Genomic DNA, 17,626 nt, shown 5'->3' on the forward strand with positions numbered 1-17,626 from the left:
TGAAAAAACCATAGGTTTCGTGCATGTTATAGTTAGGAATTGGCATTTAAAAAACCTTTGAAATTCACTGAAAAAACCAAAGGTTTCAGGGGCGTTATAGTTAGGAATTGGCATTTAAAAAACCTTAGAAATTCACTAAAATAACCATAGGTTTCAGGGGCATTATAGTTAGCTGGACATTTCCCTCGTACAAAACCCTAGAAATTCCCCTGTTATAGTTAGTTCAGCTAACTATAACTCGCGCCCCCGCAGTGCACTGCTGATGACGTCACATATTACATCACTCATGACATGGTCAGTGACATCACTGATGACATCACTGATGACATCTCAAATGACATCACTGATGACATCATCCAGTGAATGTGTGTTTTTCTTAAAAGTTTAAATATGTTTTTATATATTTATAGTGAAAGGCCTATGGAAGAATGAGTGGGTGTATAAGTGTGTGAATGGGTGATTTTCTAGGTGCGTAACTGACTCTATAAGTAAGTCATTAAATGTATCTTACTGCAGACTAGTGACTAAACTGTGTGAATGTCTGTATGTGTCTGAGTGTTGGTGTATAAGTGGCTGCATGGTTTTGTGAATAGCTATATGAGTGTCTATATGGGTTATTGTTTGGTTGTCTGAGTATCTGTATGGGTGCCTGAGTGTTTGTGTGGTTAGGGTGTGTGTGACTCTGTGCATAGATGTGTGAGTGGGTGATGCTATGGTGCATGGTTTTAAGAGTGCAACTGTGATGGACTGTATGGTTGGGTGAGTGTATGTTTGAGTGTGTTAGTGATTGAATGTATATCTCAGTTGTACATGTGTCAGTAACTACATATGTGAAACACAGTGTATATGTGTGTAAGAGTATATAACTATCTATATGTGAGAGTGTGTGATTGAGGGAGTGCCTGTATGGATGAGTGTGTGCTTGTCTTAGTAATTGTATAAGAGTGTCAGAATGTGTTAGTATTTTTATGAGTAAGTGACCTTGAGTGTATTTAACTGTATAGGTGAGTAAATTGGACTGTGTTTAATTATTTGCACAACTGACTAGGTGTGTCAGTACCTCAATGGATGATTGCCGGTGTGTGAGTGTCTATATAGGTGTATAAATGCATATGATAGTCTTGTACGGAGTGACTGTAAGTATGAGTGACTGTACAGGTGAGTTAGTGGAGGTGTATGTAGACCTAAGAGTCAATGAGTGGGTATGTAGTTATTGGTATTGGAGAATCTATGGTTTTCAAAATGGCCGTCTGAAATTTTGAGTCGGTGTTTCAAGGGTTATATTAGGGTGTGAGAAGATGCACTAATTTATCACATGGATGACGTCATCAGTGATGTCATCAGTGATGTCATTTGAGATGTCATCAGTGATGTCATCAGTGATGTCACTGACCATGTCATGAGTGATGTAATATGTGACATCATCAGCAGTGCATTGCGGGGGCGCGAGTTATAGTTAGCTGAACTAACTATAACAGCAGAATGTCTAGGGTTTTGTACGAGGGAAATGTCCAGCTAACTATAACGCCCTTGAAACCTATGTTTTTTTTTAGTGAATTTCAAAGGTTTTTTAAATGCCAATTCCTAACTATAACGTGCATGAAACCTATGGTTTTTTCGGTGAATTTCAAAAGTTTTTTAAATGCTAATTCCTATCTATAACTGATCTCTGAAGATATCATGTTTAATGATTTTGATTGGATTTTTATATTTTTCAAATTCAGTGTGTCAATTTCATTAATTATCTTTTTTTTAAAATACTTTTTTATCACCTTTTTTTAAACTTATTTTTTCAATGAATTCTTTTAAAAATTAAAAAAAATTATTTGAACTTAATGGGTTTTTCAAAAATATTTTTTTATATTTTTCAAAATATTTTTTTAACTATATGTTCAAAACTGTATTTTATATATTTTTTTCAATGTTTTTGGATCCGCGCACCCTATGCGCACCGTTCTCGATCCCTACGTGGTAGCATCTGCGCATGGTATGCGTTGGGTACGTGTTTAGTGCGCGATAGCAATGCGACCGGTACGCGACTCCCAGCCTATACGCGACACGTTCGATGTACGTAACGCAACGTTTACGCGCTTCCGCGATGCGTCATCTGCGTCTATGACGCGGTAGGTGCGCGGATCCCGCGAAGTATTTAAAATTTAGAAAAACATATGTATGTATTTCATGTGAATATTAATTGAAGACAAACTCTAAACTAGTCTTAAAACTAAAATATTTTTACATCTAATCATATAATTTTTTTTATTCAATTTCGCGGATGTGTGCTGGGTGCGTGCTGCGTAAGCGCAGGGTGCGCGGATCCCATGTGACCTGCAAAAAAAGAGATTTGATTGGTTCATTACACTTCCTCTTCTAACTATTGAAAGACCCCACCCATTTCAATCATTCTTGTTTGACCTTCTTTAGAGCACCATCTCTTTGGAGAGAAGAAGATTTTTTAGACTAAGTTTACACTTAGCTCTAACTTTTTTCAACCAAAAATGGCTTCAGGGCAGCAGGCATCACCTGCATCACCTCATACTTCTGAGGATGAATTTTTGCCAGAGGCACCACCCAAAAAATGTTTTTCTTCAGTGGTGTGGAAATTTTTTACTTTTCCCGAGGGGCAGAATAAGACCAATGCCACCTTGGTCACGTGCAAGATTTGCAAAAGAGTCCTGTCGCGAGGGGATCCTAACAAGAAATACTCTTGCGGCACGGCAAGTATGATGAAGCACATGAGGACCCTTCATCCGAACAATCTTCCACAAGAAGAGTGCCGACGGATGAGAAACACTCCTGCTCCTGCGCCATCCACCTCATCGCAGCCGAGCACATCAAGAGTGCATCCATCAGCCCAAACCTTGGACATCCGTCCTCAATTTCAATTTTTAAAAGTGCTCTGCACTAAGTGCAATAAGACTTTGTGCTATGGTGAGCAGTCGATCGATCTGATCTGCCGCCGGCCAGAAAGTCACATTTGCTAGTTTTTTTTGTTTCTTTTTATTGTTCCCTGAAGTTCATTGTTTGGTTTCTCCTGTTTTGTTTTTTGTTTTGTTTTTTGCAGAAAAACTAAAAAAAATTAAAAATTGTTCAGAAAACCCCAAAAAAATTATAAAAGAAGAAAGAAGAAAAAAAAAGTTCTTGTAAGAACTAACTTTCCTGGTTTAAAAAAAGAGCTAAATTTCTTTGTTAGTGTTAGTTTAGATGAATGTATGTGTAGTACGTAATTGACTGAATGAATGCAGTAGCGTATGGTGAATGTATAAGTGCAGAAGTATGAGGAAGTGCTGCAGCATCACAACAGTAACCTCTTTAACTGCAGTGTGCTGTAGTACTTCCGAAGCACAGGGTTGCAACATATGTACATAAATATGTTGCAAATCTATGCTTCTCTCTGCACAGCTGCTTAAACTGCAGCCATGTGGTGACACAGGCACCCTTGCACCATAGTGCAAGGATATCTGTGTCATGTGCTGTTTGTTTTTCTACAAGAAGACACACCTTCCTGCACAAAAACAATGAGAAAATGCATTTTTCTCCTTCAATGTATGCTGAACATTTCGGCATGCATTGAAGATATAAAAATGTGGAGAAATTAAAACAATTCTCCTTGTTGTGCTTTCCTACACCAATTTTAGAATGGTGCAGGATTCACACACATATTGAGATTTATGATTTCTGAAAAATCTAGACATGTGTCTTGTTCTATGAGTATTAAGTGCAATCATGCACAACAACACTTATAGAACACCCTTTCAACACAAAGTGGTGTGCATGATGAGGTCATATTTACATGGAGTATAAAAAGTGAACAGAGTGCCTTTTCCTCTCTTTGTAAATATGAAAGAGTATCTTGCACAATAACTATGTTACAAAAAGTGACATATTTCCGTTTTTAAATTTCCTTGCGAATGATAGAAGGTAAGCACAGAGTTTTGTCTGCAAAGATGTTCAAAGAAGAATGATTGAAATGAATGCGGTCCTTCAATAGCTAAAATGGGAAATATTATGAACCCCTCAAATCTCTTTTTTTTCAAGTCACATGATATCTGATTATGGTCAGATTTCAAAACTACATAAACAGAGTGTTTTTAGAAACGTGTTTCAACTTTGTAGCTTCTTGCAGACCTCTTCATTCTGCATATTGAGACTTAGTTAAACTTACCTTCACAGTAATAGGAATAAAAAATGGTATACATTTTTTTCTGTTTTTCATTCAAATATAAATTCATTTAAATTGCTTATTTTAAAATTTGGATCAGTGAAAGAAAAGGAAAGAAAAATTATAACATGTAATAATACATTTTTTACAACACAGCATAATTTCCACAAAGTAATTTTTTTGCCTTTTTTGCTGTTCTCAGAATATATTAAATTTCACTAAAAGTAGTGATTTCAATCGTACTCATCACTTAACAGTGGGTAAAAAAAACACAATCTCAAGGATTGTTAAAAAAACAACAACATGCCATTCTCAAAATACAAATCACAGATATATAAAATGCACACAGCTAACAACATTTTTTAACTTTAACTTACAAAAACTGTAAATGATGTCGCTTTAAAATATTCACCAAATCTAAAGATGAATTTTTGGAGGATGCACCACGCCCACAATTTTTTCCTTCAGTGATGTGGAAATTTTCTACTTTTCTCGAGGGGCAAACAAAGACCAATGCCACAAGATTTTCAAAAGAGTTCTGTTACGAGGGGATCCTAACAAAAAATATTCATTCGGCACAGCAAGTATGATGAAATACCTAAGGACCCTTCATCCAAACAATCTTGCACGAGAAGAGTGCAAACAGATGAGAAACACTCCTGTTCTGTATCTGTAAAAAAGAATCACAAATAAATGTATATTAATAACTTTCAAAATTATGCTATTTCATTACTGTACAAACACATTTTATATAAATACTGACTAAGAAACTATAGCCCTGAACCACAAGTGTGACGATGGTTAAAACACTACAAGCATAGTGCATACTACTTTGAAGCAGTTCATGCCCTAAAGCCTACCTCACTAAAACTCTACATGCTAACTGACTAAATGATTACAGTACTATAAGGAGACACACTGGGTGAGTGACAGGGTGTTTGCTAGAAGAGTATGAATACTAACTAGGGAATTGAAGGTGTGAAACACAAATGTGTAGGTGATTAGACGACTGCATCCATACTGCATAGGCATTTAAAGCAGTCCATGTGCTAAGGCCTGGCTCACTGCATGACTACTTGGGTACTGACTGAATGATTAGAGTACAGCAAGGAGAGCGCCTAGGTGAATTTATAAGTGCTAGGCTTTTCGCACAGGGAATGGATTAGTACTTGGTACTGAATGGGGGACTAGAGGAGTGCAAAGGCAGTGACAAGATGTTTGCTGGACTGTATGGATACTGACTAGGAAATTGAAAGTGTGAAAGACAAGTGTCTAGGTGGTTAGAAGACTGCATGCATAGTGGATAGGGGTTTGAAGCAGTCCATGTGCTAAGGCCTGGCTCAGTGCATGAATACTTAGGCACTGAGTGAATTATTAGAGTACTGCAAAGATAGTATCTTGGTGAATTTATAAGTGTTTGAGTTTTCGCACAGTGAATGGATTAGTACATTATGCTGAATGGGTCACTAGAGGAGTGCAAAGGGAGTGACAGGGTGTTTCCTGGAAGTGTATGGATACTGACTAGGGAATTGAAGGTGTGAAAGACAATTGTGTAGGTGGTTAGAGGACTGCATGCATAGTGGATAGGGGTTTGAAGCAGTCCATATGCTAAGGCCTGGGTCACTGGATGAGTACTTGGTTACTGACTGAATGATTAGAGTACTGCAAGGAGAGTGCCTGGGTGAATTTATTAGGGTTTGAGTTTTGGCGCAGTGAATGGATTAGTACATGACGCTTAATAAGGTCACTAGAGGACTGCAAAGGGAGTGACGGGGTGTTTCCTGGAAGTGTATGGATACTGACTAGGTGTAAAAGACAAGTGTATAGTATGTTAGAACACTACATGCATACTGCATAGACATTTGAAGCACTCTATTTGGTACTTAGAAACTGACTAAATCATCAGACTACTTCTAGGACAGTGCTTGGGTAAAACTTTTACATTTTCAGTTCTGCCACAGTGAAGAGAATAGTACATGGTACTGCACCTTAGTGTCAAACCCTGACTCATTTTATCAATGCATAAGCAAAGACTAGCTTCTAATGCTACTAAAACTTGACAACATGACAGGTTTTAAAAGAGTTATCTGCTAAAAATACACGATGTTACCAAATGCTTCTTTCACAGTGGTTCCCAAATGCACACAGACTCACAGTGTGATTCTAGACAACAACCACTATACATAGGAGTTTACCAAAAATCATTCACTACTGTGGAAGTGGTAAGGGAACTGCACACAATCTTCATATTTCAGGACTGCACTTTTGTGTCAAAGCCTGACTCATTTAATCAAAGCATAAGCAAAGACTGGCTTCAAATGCTACTAAAACTTGACAACATGACCGGTTTTAAAACAGTTATCTGTCAGCAAATACACGATGTTACCAAATGCTTCTCTCACAATCCTTACCCAAATGCACACAGACTCACAGTGTGATTTTAGACAAGCAACACTATCCTAAGAGTTTACCAAAACTCATTCACTAGTCTAGAAGAGTTAATGGTGCTGCACACAATCTACATATTTAAGTACAGCACATCAGTGTCAAAGCATGACTCATTTAATGAAAGCATAAGCCATAACTGTCTTCTAATGCTACTAAAACTTGACAACATGACATGTTTTAAAACAGTTATCTGTCAGCAAATACATGATGTTACCAAATGCTTCTCTCACAGTGATCCCAAATACACACTAACTCATAGTGTCATTCTAGACAAGAACCACAATCCCTAGGAGTTTACCAAAACTCATTCACTACAGTGCAAGTGGTAAGGGAACTGCACACAATTTACATATTTCAGGACTGCACTTTTCTGTCAAAGCCTGACTCATTTAATCAAAGCATAAGCCATAACTGTCTTCTAATGCTACTAAAACTTCACAACATGACAGGTTAAAACAGTTATCTGTCAGCAAATACACGATGTTACCAAATGCTTCTCTCACAGTGGTTCCCAAATGCACACATACTCACTGTGTGATTCTAGACAAACAACACTATCCCTTGCACTATACCAAAACACATTTCTTCATCTAGAAGAAGTACTACATTTTAGTATAGAAACATAACATAACTCATTTCACAAATTCATAAACAATGACTAGTTTCTAATTCTACCAAAATATAAAAACAGCACAGTTATCTCTCTGCAAACACATGAAAAACACAAATGCTTATCACAGAATGGTTTCTACATGCACACACACTGTCAATAAGATTGTAGAGAAAAAAAAGTACTCCATACACTTTAGCAGGAGAAATACATTAGTCTGATTAAAATCAAAATAGTCTACATACATCCCCTCACAATTAAATAACTCATCTTTCAAGTTCTTTTGTAGATTAAGAAGTATATCAGTCACTCACCATATTTTCTTTTACACAATCTCTGCACTGTGCACCTCTCAGCAAAAACAAAGAATGGACAAGTTTCCCTTTCATTTTCCACACATATACATGTAAACATCAAATCACAATCCTTCACACATAAACTCAAAAGCAAACACACATTTCTATTGGTTAAACATTTCAACCCTTTCCAACTGAAATACATTTCAACCCTTCCCCCAATCTGCCTTCTGCCTGTTACCATAGAAACAGGTCATGGAACATTGCACCGAGCACACAGGTCAGAAGTTCAGCACACAATGTTGCTACACAAGAGAGGAAGTGTGCTTCACTTTTCAATATATCAGCTAATCATATATAATGTTCCTTACAATCTGTTTTCGTTAACCAATAAGAATCATACCTTAAAAAAACAGAAATATACACCCTACCTTTCAGTGTACTAAGTAGTCATACAACCAAAGATTTCTTGTCTTTTTAAAAAAAAAATTCAGTGGATCCGCGCACTCAACGCGATAGGATGCGTGAGCGCATTTCACCATTTTCTTATTTTTTAAATGGGGGCCCGAGGGGGGCCTTCTGGGACCCCCTAAGCTCCTCTAGAGGGTCAGAGTATTTCCACTCTGCCCCTTTATATGTTTTACACACTTATTCCCCTTGCTTCTTCAGCCTCGCTTCTACCGAGGCAGAAAATGGCCGCCAACAGTTCCTGGTTTCGAATGTAGAGAGACACTCGACAGCCAATTAGCATTCAGCGCGCGATCGGGAGGGTGCGTGCTCGGTTCGGGGAGGGTGCGCTCACGGTGCGGGTAGGGTCCGCGGATCCTCCCCGGCCATAGACATTTATGTACTTTTAACTCTAATTTTCTCAGGAACTACTGAACAGATTCACACCATTTATGCAAAACTCACGAGTCTGAACTGAGGACTACCTCTTCTCCAAATTTGGTGCCATTCCGTTCAGTGGTTCGGTCTGTAGCTGCGACAACAGATCCTATGGGAAATTGCATGGGGAAAACGCATTTTGGGACCCCCCTTTTTTCTCTGCCCCCGCTTGACAAATCACCATGAAACTTTCAGGGTAGGAGCGGAGCGGAGCTGGCCAAAAGTTTGGAAAATTTCGCGAGGATTTGTCAACCAGCGCCAGACTTATTGGGAATAGAATGTTGCGGATTTCCTATGGAAAATAGGTCCTAACTATAACTACCTACTGGCGACCGCCAGTAGGTAATATATATATATTCACTGAAAAAAAAACATAGGTTTCAGACACTTTATAGTTAGAAATTAGCATTTAAAAAACCATAGAAATGAACTGAAAAAAACATAGGTTTCAGGAACGTTATAGTTAGTTGGACATTTCACTCGTAAAAAACCATAGAAATTCCGGCGTTATAGTTAGTTCAGCTAACTATAACTCACGCCCCCGCAATGCACTGCTGACCACGCCACATATTACATCATTCATGACATGGTCAGTGACATCACTGATGACATCACTGATGACATGTCAAATGACACCACTGATGAAATCACTGATGACATCATCCAGTGACTGTGTGTTTCTGTAAAGTTTAAATGTGTATTATATATATGCAAAGCTGTATTGAGGAATGAGTGGGTGTATAAGTGTCTGTATGGAGGATTTAGTAGGTACGTGACTGACTATAAGTGAGTGATTAAATGTGTCTTACTGAATGCATGGGTTAGTGACTAAACTGTGTGAAAGTCTGTATCAGTCTGTCTGTTGTTGTGTAAGCTGTTGCATAGGTTGGTGAGTAGCTGCATGTGTGTCTATATGGGTTATTGATTGCTTGCCTGAGTATTTGTATGGCTGCCTGAGTGTATGTGTGGATGGGTGGGAGGTGTGTGACATCTGTGCATAGATATGTAAGTGGTTGATTTACTGGGTGTATGGGTTCAAGAGTGCATGTGGAAACAGCTGTATGGGTGGGTGAGTGTATGTATGCGTGTGTTGGTGAGTGAATGGATGTCTCAGTGGTACATGTGCAAGTAACTACATATGTAAAAGGCAGTATATGTGAGTGATGGTGTATATAAATAACTATATGTGAGAGTCAGTAATTGTGAGAGTGGCTGCATGGGTGAGTGTGTATTTGTATCAGTGATTCTATAAGAGAGTAATTATGTGTTAGTATCTGTATGAATAAGTGAGGTGGTGTCTGTATAACTGTATAGGTGAGTAAATGGAAGTATGATTGATTCTTTGCATGACTGAATAAGTGTGTGAGTAACTCTGGATAGGTGGCAGTGTGTGAGTATCTGTATAGGTGTATGAGTGCATATGATAGTATTGTATTGATGAGTGACTTTATGTATGAGTGACTGTATAGGTGAATGAGTGGATGTGTGTGTAGACCTAGGAATCAGTCAGTGCATATTTAGTAACTGGTATTGATGTGTCTATTTTTTCAAAAATGGTAGTCTGTATTTTAGAGTGGGTGTATCAAAGGTTATATTCAGGTGTGAGGAGGTGCTTCAGATTTTCACGTGGATGATTTCATCAGTGATGTCATCAGTGATGTCATTTGAGATGTCATCAGTGATGTCATCAGTGATGTCACTGACCATGTCATGAATGATGTAATATGTGACATCATCAGCAGTGCATTGCGGGGGCGAGGGTTATAGTTAGCTGAACTAACTATAACACTGGAATTTCTATGGTTTTGTACGAGTGAAATGTCCAACTAACTATAACGTTCCTGAAACCTATGTTTTTTTCAGTTAATTTCTATGGTTTTTTAAATGCTAATTTCTAACTATAACTGTATTTAAAAAGTGAAATAGAAGATAATGATAAGTGGATGGAATTTGCAACTTGTATGTTGGTAGAGGATTGTTTTGATTTGGGATGTGAGCAGCGTATTTGCAAATATTGTTATAATAAATTAGATGAGAATAAAATGCCTGCTAGAGCTGTTCATAATAATCTAGAGTTGGTTGCTATTCCTCCAGAGCTGATTGATTTAAATACGTATGAGTCTATTCTGATACAATGTGTTCACCCGTTTCAGGCTATTGTTCGTATGGAGCCCAAAACAAGTAAATTACCTCCATCAGAGTTGCAAAGAGGATTGAAAGGAAGAGTTGTGTATTTACCATTAGATTTAAGGAAAAATGTTGAAACTATTGGTGTAGATCATGCAGAAAATGAGCCACTAGTCATTCTAGTTAATGGTGTTCCTACTAAGAATAAGAAAATCTGGCAAGAGTTAGTGGATGTTAGAAAAGAGCAAAAGGCATCATTGTATCTGATAAAAAAGAATGAGTACTATAGAAATGTGTTTGTTAGAGAAGAAGAAATAGATTTAGCAGAAGATAGTGAAACATTAAGTGGACAAATTGAAAAAGTGGACATGTCCAGATGTGAAGAGATCTATGAACATTACAGTGCACATCCACTCCATTCCAAAGAGGTGATGGGGAATACAATTGAGTTGTTTCAAATGAAAAAAGCAACAGGAAGTCCCATGAGTGTATGGGAAGAGAGCTTGGAAGCTCGTTGTTTCCCGCATTTGTTTCCAACAGGAAAAGGTGGACGATATGATGAACGTCCTGTGCAGATTCCTGCATCTGAATATCGGACTACAAGAATATATGCAGAAGATCCAAGATTTCAACAATGTATCCCTTATATGTTTCATCTTTTGTTTGAAAGTGACTTGTCTGGATTTTCATATGCAGTAAATCACATTTTAAAAACTGAAATGCATCTGCAAAATGTAACTGCAAAGGATTTTATGGATAAAGTGCATCAGAGAGATGATCATTTAGAATCTCAGTTGATTAATCTGATGGCATGTCAGCGTGGGACTAATGAATATTGGTACCGTCGACATGGAGAACTGAAATGCATGCTACGGAACTTGGGAACTCCTACGTGGTTTCTTACCCTAAGCTGTGCTGAGTACGCTTGGGATGATTTACTTGAATTTCTTCGAGAGGCAAATTCCAATATAAAAAATATTGAATACAAGACACCTGGAGAATTGTGCTCCTAGGATCCTGTCAATGTATGCAGATATTTAAATCATAGATTTGAAGCTATGATGTCTTTCATCTGCAATAAACAGAATCCTCCTCTTGGAGAAGTTGTGGATTTCTTTTGGAGAAAAGAGTATCAAGCAAGAGGTGCTCCTCACATACATCTGCTGTTATTGGTCAAGGACGCCCCCAAATTTGGAACAGATTCAGATGAAACTGTTTTGTCTTTCATTGAAGAATATGCTACATGTGCTCTTCCAAATAGCAGAGAAGGGAAAAACTTAAAACAACAAGTCTTACGATTTCAAAGCCACAGGTGTGGAAAATACTGTCGACGAAAGTACAAGTCAAAGGATAAGTTCTATACCAAATGTCGTTTTGGATTTCCACGTCCTGTGTTAGCCAAAGGAAGAGTGAACAGTTTTATGTCAGCTGTACGACATACCATCACAAGAAAGTCTCCGAAAAACACCTACAACTTAAGAAGAAGCGAAGAATCGAAATACATAAATGACTACAATCCAGTTATTTTATCCATGTGGAACGCTAACATGGATATTCAGTATGTTGTGGACAATTCCATTGCTGTTGCTCGATATGTAACGTCTTACATTACTAAATCAGAAAAGACTGAATTGAAAGAAATGTGGGAAGAGATTTCTCACGAGAAGAGTCTAAGTAAGAAATTATACAGTTTCAGTTTGAAGATGTTATCGCATCGTGAAATTGGAGCATATGAATGTTCAGATTGGTTATCATCTGCAAGTCTATATTCCAAAAGTAGAAGAATCATTTGGGTGAGTCTAGGTCTTGCAGGAATGCGAAATCGGGTACTGAAATTTGTTCAAGAAATTTAATATTTAGCAGAAAATGACCCTGAAAGTACAGATATTTTGAAAACCAATATGTTGGACACATACTATCCAAAGAGAAGTCATCATCTTGAGAACATGTGTCTCTATGAAGTGCTGCAAAACTACACTTTTAAACGGAATATTACAGAGAACATCAACGATGGAAAATATGGAGTGATTGGTTCTGAAGGATGTCTGGTGAAACAAAGCAAAGGAAATTTAATTAATCACAGAAAACTGAGTTGCGACACTGCTGACAAAAGGGAATTTTACTATTTAGCCCTTTTGCAAATGTTCAAACCATGGCGTTCTGAACTGGAATTACTTGGAGATTTTCCCAGCTATGAAGATTCATTTAATGCTTGTAAAGATAACATACAATGCAGTGCTTTCGCAAATTATGTGAAAATGTTGAATGATGAAATTGATCAAGAAGCTACAATTGCAGCTGAGATTGCTAGAGACAGTTCTCAAGACAGTCAAAGTTCTGCTGCACTGAGTCAAGATCCACTAGGACAACCAATTGTTGAAAATGAAGCAGTGATTGCAATGAATGAGGTGGAAACAGCAATGTATCAAGCACAAGAAGATGCAATACAGTTAGGAAACTTGGAAGAGCAACTAAATGTTGAACAGAAACAAATATATCAGCAAGTGAAAGAGCAGATTGACCATGGATTACTTCATGAAAAGAGAGTGTGCTCATGTACATCATTTCAACCTATCCGAATGTATGTGAGTGGTCAAGCTGGAACAGGTAAGAGTTTCTTAATTAAAGTAATTCCAAGTTATCTGCAAAAAACAACTGAGTCGCATTTGTCTTGTGTTGTCACTGCTCCAACTGGGTTGGCAGCACATAACATTAAAGGAATTACTTTACATCGTTTACTAATGCTGCCAGTAGAGCATGAGAACAAATTGGAATACCACAAGCTATCTGGAGAAGCTTGTTGTGAAGTTTCAAGAGTGCTGAAGAAAATGAAACTTCTCATTATTGATGTGGTGAGCATGGTTTCAAACTTGATGCTTGCCTTTGTGCATTTAAGAATGCATCAAATTCTTAAAACTGAGTATGACGTGTTATTTGGAGGAAAACACGTAATAGTGTTTGGAGATCTACTGCAACTGACACCGGTAAAAGGACAACCGGTAATTAAAACACTTGTCCATGAAGATACCAGAAAGTCTCTTGGCAGTGTTGGTAATGTGAACATTTGGAGTAATTTTGAATACAAAGAACTGACAACAAATATGCGACAGGCAAATGATGCTGAATATGGAAGTATTCTTCAAGATATAAGAATTGGAATTCTTTCAAAAAAAGGGAAAGAAGCTTTGGAGAGTCGATTACTTTGCAATGTCTTTCCAAATGAAAATGCAGTTGCTGCAAAAGTGTATGTGGAAATTGCTAAAAATAAGTCAGTGATTTGCTTAATGCCGACACTGCGTGAGTGTTCAATATTTAACGAAAAATTATTAAAATTGGAAAATGAAGAAATTGTTAAAATGGAAGCCATCGATAAAATACTACATGAAGGAATCACTATTATTTTGACAGGTAAGTTGAGATCAAAACTAGATTGTTTAGAAAAAAAAATATCTAAAACTGCTGGTTTGGAAAAGTCACTGTGGTGCCGATTCCGATCCTGTAAAACCCGGGTACGAACCATCGGACGGAGCGTTTTCTCCGTCCGACTCGTACCCGGGAAAAACACCGTACAAACCCGCAAGTACGATTCGTACAGAAACACCATTTCCGTACGAATCGTAAAAAACACCGACCGGCTAAAATATACCCACAATTCCGATCCGGGACACCGCATACGCGACATTCGCACGGAGTCAGGCAGCGTTTTACGGACCACCAAGTACGATTCGTACCCACAGCACTTCGCACGGCAATATTTTTACAGGACCCAAAAAGTGCCGGAAAAGCTAAGTACGCCACGATGCACGGCGAAAAGGGGGCCCGGTACGCACCGTAGCCCCATCCCTACACGTCTGCACCGTACCCCCAGCCCCCCCCATGTCCGCGCCGTACCCCAGCACCCCCCCATGTCCGCGCCGTACCCACAGCCCCCCATGTATGCACCGTACCCCCAGCCCCCCCATGTACGCGCCGTACCCCCACCCCACCCCCGTAGGTATGGAGCGTACCCCCACCCCCGTAGGCACGGAGCGTACCCACACCCCCATAGGCACAGAGCGTACCCCCACCCCCATAGGTACAGAGCGTACCCCCACCCCGCTCCGTACCTACGGGGGTGGGGGTACGCTCCGTGCCTACGGGGGTGGGGGTACGCTCCGTGCCTATGGGGGTGTGGGTACACTCCGTGCCTACGGGGGGGTGGGGGTACGGCACGTACATGGGGGGCTGGGGGTACGGCGCGTACTTGGGGGGGGCTGGGGGTATGGCGCGTACTTGGGGGGGTGGGCTGGGGGGGTGTTCGGTGCATATGCGGGCACATGTTTGGTCGTCTCCATGGTTGCCATGGGAGTTCGCTCCGTACGGTGTTTTTTCCATACGGTTGTGCATTCGGACGGACGGGACGGATCGTACTTGCGCGCTCGGACTTCAGTTTACCGATTAGTACGTAAAACTGTCCGGGGACGTGTCGGACACTTTTTCCGACCCGAGGACGTGTCGGGGAATTTTCCCAATGCGATTCGTATGGATTTTTTAACATACGAATCGTACTTGCCAGTTTGTACGGGACTTGTACGATTCGTACGTAAAAAAATCCGGATACGATTCGTACGGGGAATGTTTTTCACGGATCGGAATCGGCACCTGTTTGTGTGTGTAAACTGTCGGGTAATTTTAAGGCGTAATTTGGATGTAGAGAAAGGTTTAGTTAATGGTGCAATGGGAAAAGTGGTGGATTTTGTGAATTATCAGAAAAAAGAAGGAATTGAATTTTTTAAAATTAAATTTGATCAGATTGATGAAGTTAAAGAAATTGGTCGTTGTTCAGTTCGTTTTTTGCTTGTTAAAGATTTATATGTCCATAGGAAACAATTTCCATTTTCTCTGGCATATGCAGTGACTATTCATAAATCTCAAGGATTAAGTGTAGACAGTGCATTGGTGAACATTGGATCTACTGTATTTAAAGAGGGTATGGCATATGTTGCTTTGTCGCGAGTTAGAACATTATCTGGTTTGTTTTTGATTGATTTTGATGAGACAAAGGTTACTGCAGATGCAAACTGTTTAAAAGAGTATAATAGGTTAAGAAGGGTGTATGCTCCAAATTTAGGTCAATATCCTGTATTTGAAAAGCGTATGGTTAGTCGAAATAGAAGGTTAGAGAATATCTGTACTGAAGATGTCAAGAAGGGAAAAGAACAAGATAATGTTGTGATTGCAGGTAAAAAGAAATTGGACACTGTTGAAGAGATTGTTGGTTATCAGTTTGAAAATAGTTCTGGTGTCAACTGCTATGCTAATGTAGTGGTCAATGTTGTTTTTTATCTTGAAGGTTTGCAAGAACAAATTATGCAGAATCGGGAAAAAGATTTTGTTCTCTGTTGCATTCTGTTTATGAAAAATTGACAACAGATAGAAGTAAAATACAATCTGTTTCAGATGTTCGTAATCTTTTGGAAGTGTGTTCTGGTTCTACACAATTTACACAAAATATCCAACAAGATGCTCAGGAATTTTTAATGTACATGCTTACCATTTTTGAAAATGAAGGTGTAGAAATAGAAAATATTTTTGGCCTTTCTTACAAATGGGAACATTATTGTAAAAATTGCATGTATACATGTAGCACCAATGTAGACACTGAGAGATTTCTGTATTTAACATTACCAGACTGTAAATCAGTGTCTTTCAATAAATTAGTGAAAGGTGCAATTCAAAACATGGAGCGTAGCCAATGTAAATCAGAAATGTTATCCACATTATTCTTAACAAAATATGGAAAATACATAATTTTAATGATGCAACGTTGTACAGCTGATGGAAGAAAATTGGATACTTTAATAAAGCAGTTTGTAGCAACACAAGTATCAATATCAGGAAGGACTTTTGTAGCAATTGCAATAATTTTCCATGATGGTCCTTCCACCATATCTGGACATTATACTGCCTATCTAAAATGTGACAAAGGCTGGACACTTTGTAATGATGCCCAGTTGGTTTTCAAACAACGTTTGCCTGGGGAATTACAAAATTCCTACCTAATATTTTTAAAGCCAAAGTTTTAGGAAGATAATTCAGTCTCTGAGGAATTTATTATTATAATTTAATAGGAGGACTACCATTGGACAATTTACATAAAGAAGAAGTGCAAAAATACCATTTGGCCTCAAGGAAAGGTATATTTTTGAATTATGGACTTTTTGGTGGTCATTTATTCGGTGATTATTTTAATGCGGCAACATTTACAGTTTTTATAAGTTAAAGTTATAAAATTTTGTAATCTGTAAGCATTTCATATATGTATGATTTGTATTTTCTGGTATTTTACTGAGAATAGTATGTTGTTTTTTCTTTAACAATCTTTCTGATTGTTTTGTTTTTGCCCGCTGTTAAGTGATGAGTACCATTGAAATCACTATTTCTAGTGAAATTCAATATATTCTGAGAACAGCAAAAAATGCAAACAAATTACTTTGTGGAAATTATGTTGTGTTGTAAAAAATTTATTATTATGTTATAATTTTTTTTTTTCTTTCACAGATCCAAATTTTAAAATAAGCAATTTTTAACCATTTTTATTTGAATGAAAAACAGCAAAAAATGAATACATTTTTTAATCCTATTACTGTGAAGGTAAGTTTAACTAAGTCTCAATATGCAGAATGAAGAGGCCTGCAAGAAGCTACAAAGTTGAAACACGTTTCTAAAAACACTCTGTTTATGTAGTCTTGAAATCTGACCATAATCAGATATCATGTGACCTGCAAAAAACGAGATTTGAGGGCTTCATAATATTTCACGTTTTTAGCTGTTGAAGGAACGCAATCATTTCAATCATTCTTCTTTGAACATCTTTGCAGACAAAACTCTGTGCTTACTTTTATCATTCGCAAGGAAATTTAAAAACGGAAATATGTCACTTTTTGGAACATAGTTATTGTGCAAGACACTCTCTTATATTTACAAAGTGAGGAAAAGGTACTCTGTGCACTTTTTATACTCCATGTAAATACAACCTCATCATTTAGACCACTTTGTGCTGAAAGGGTGTTCTATAAGTGTTGTTGTGCATGATTGCACTTAATACTCATAGAACAA

This window comes from Triturus cristatus, chromosome 8 (genome assembly GCF_964204655.1).
Source record: "Triturus cristatus chromosome 8, aTriCri1.1, whole genome shotgun sequence".
In the NCBI taxonomy this organism is placed as follows: Eukaryota; Metazoa; Chordata; class Amphibia; order Caudata; family Salamandridae; genus Triturus; species Triturus cristatus.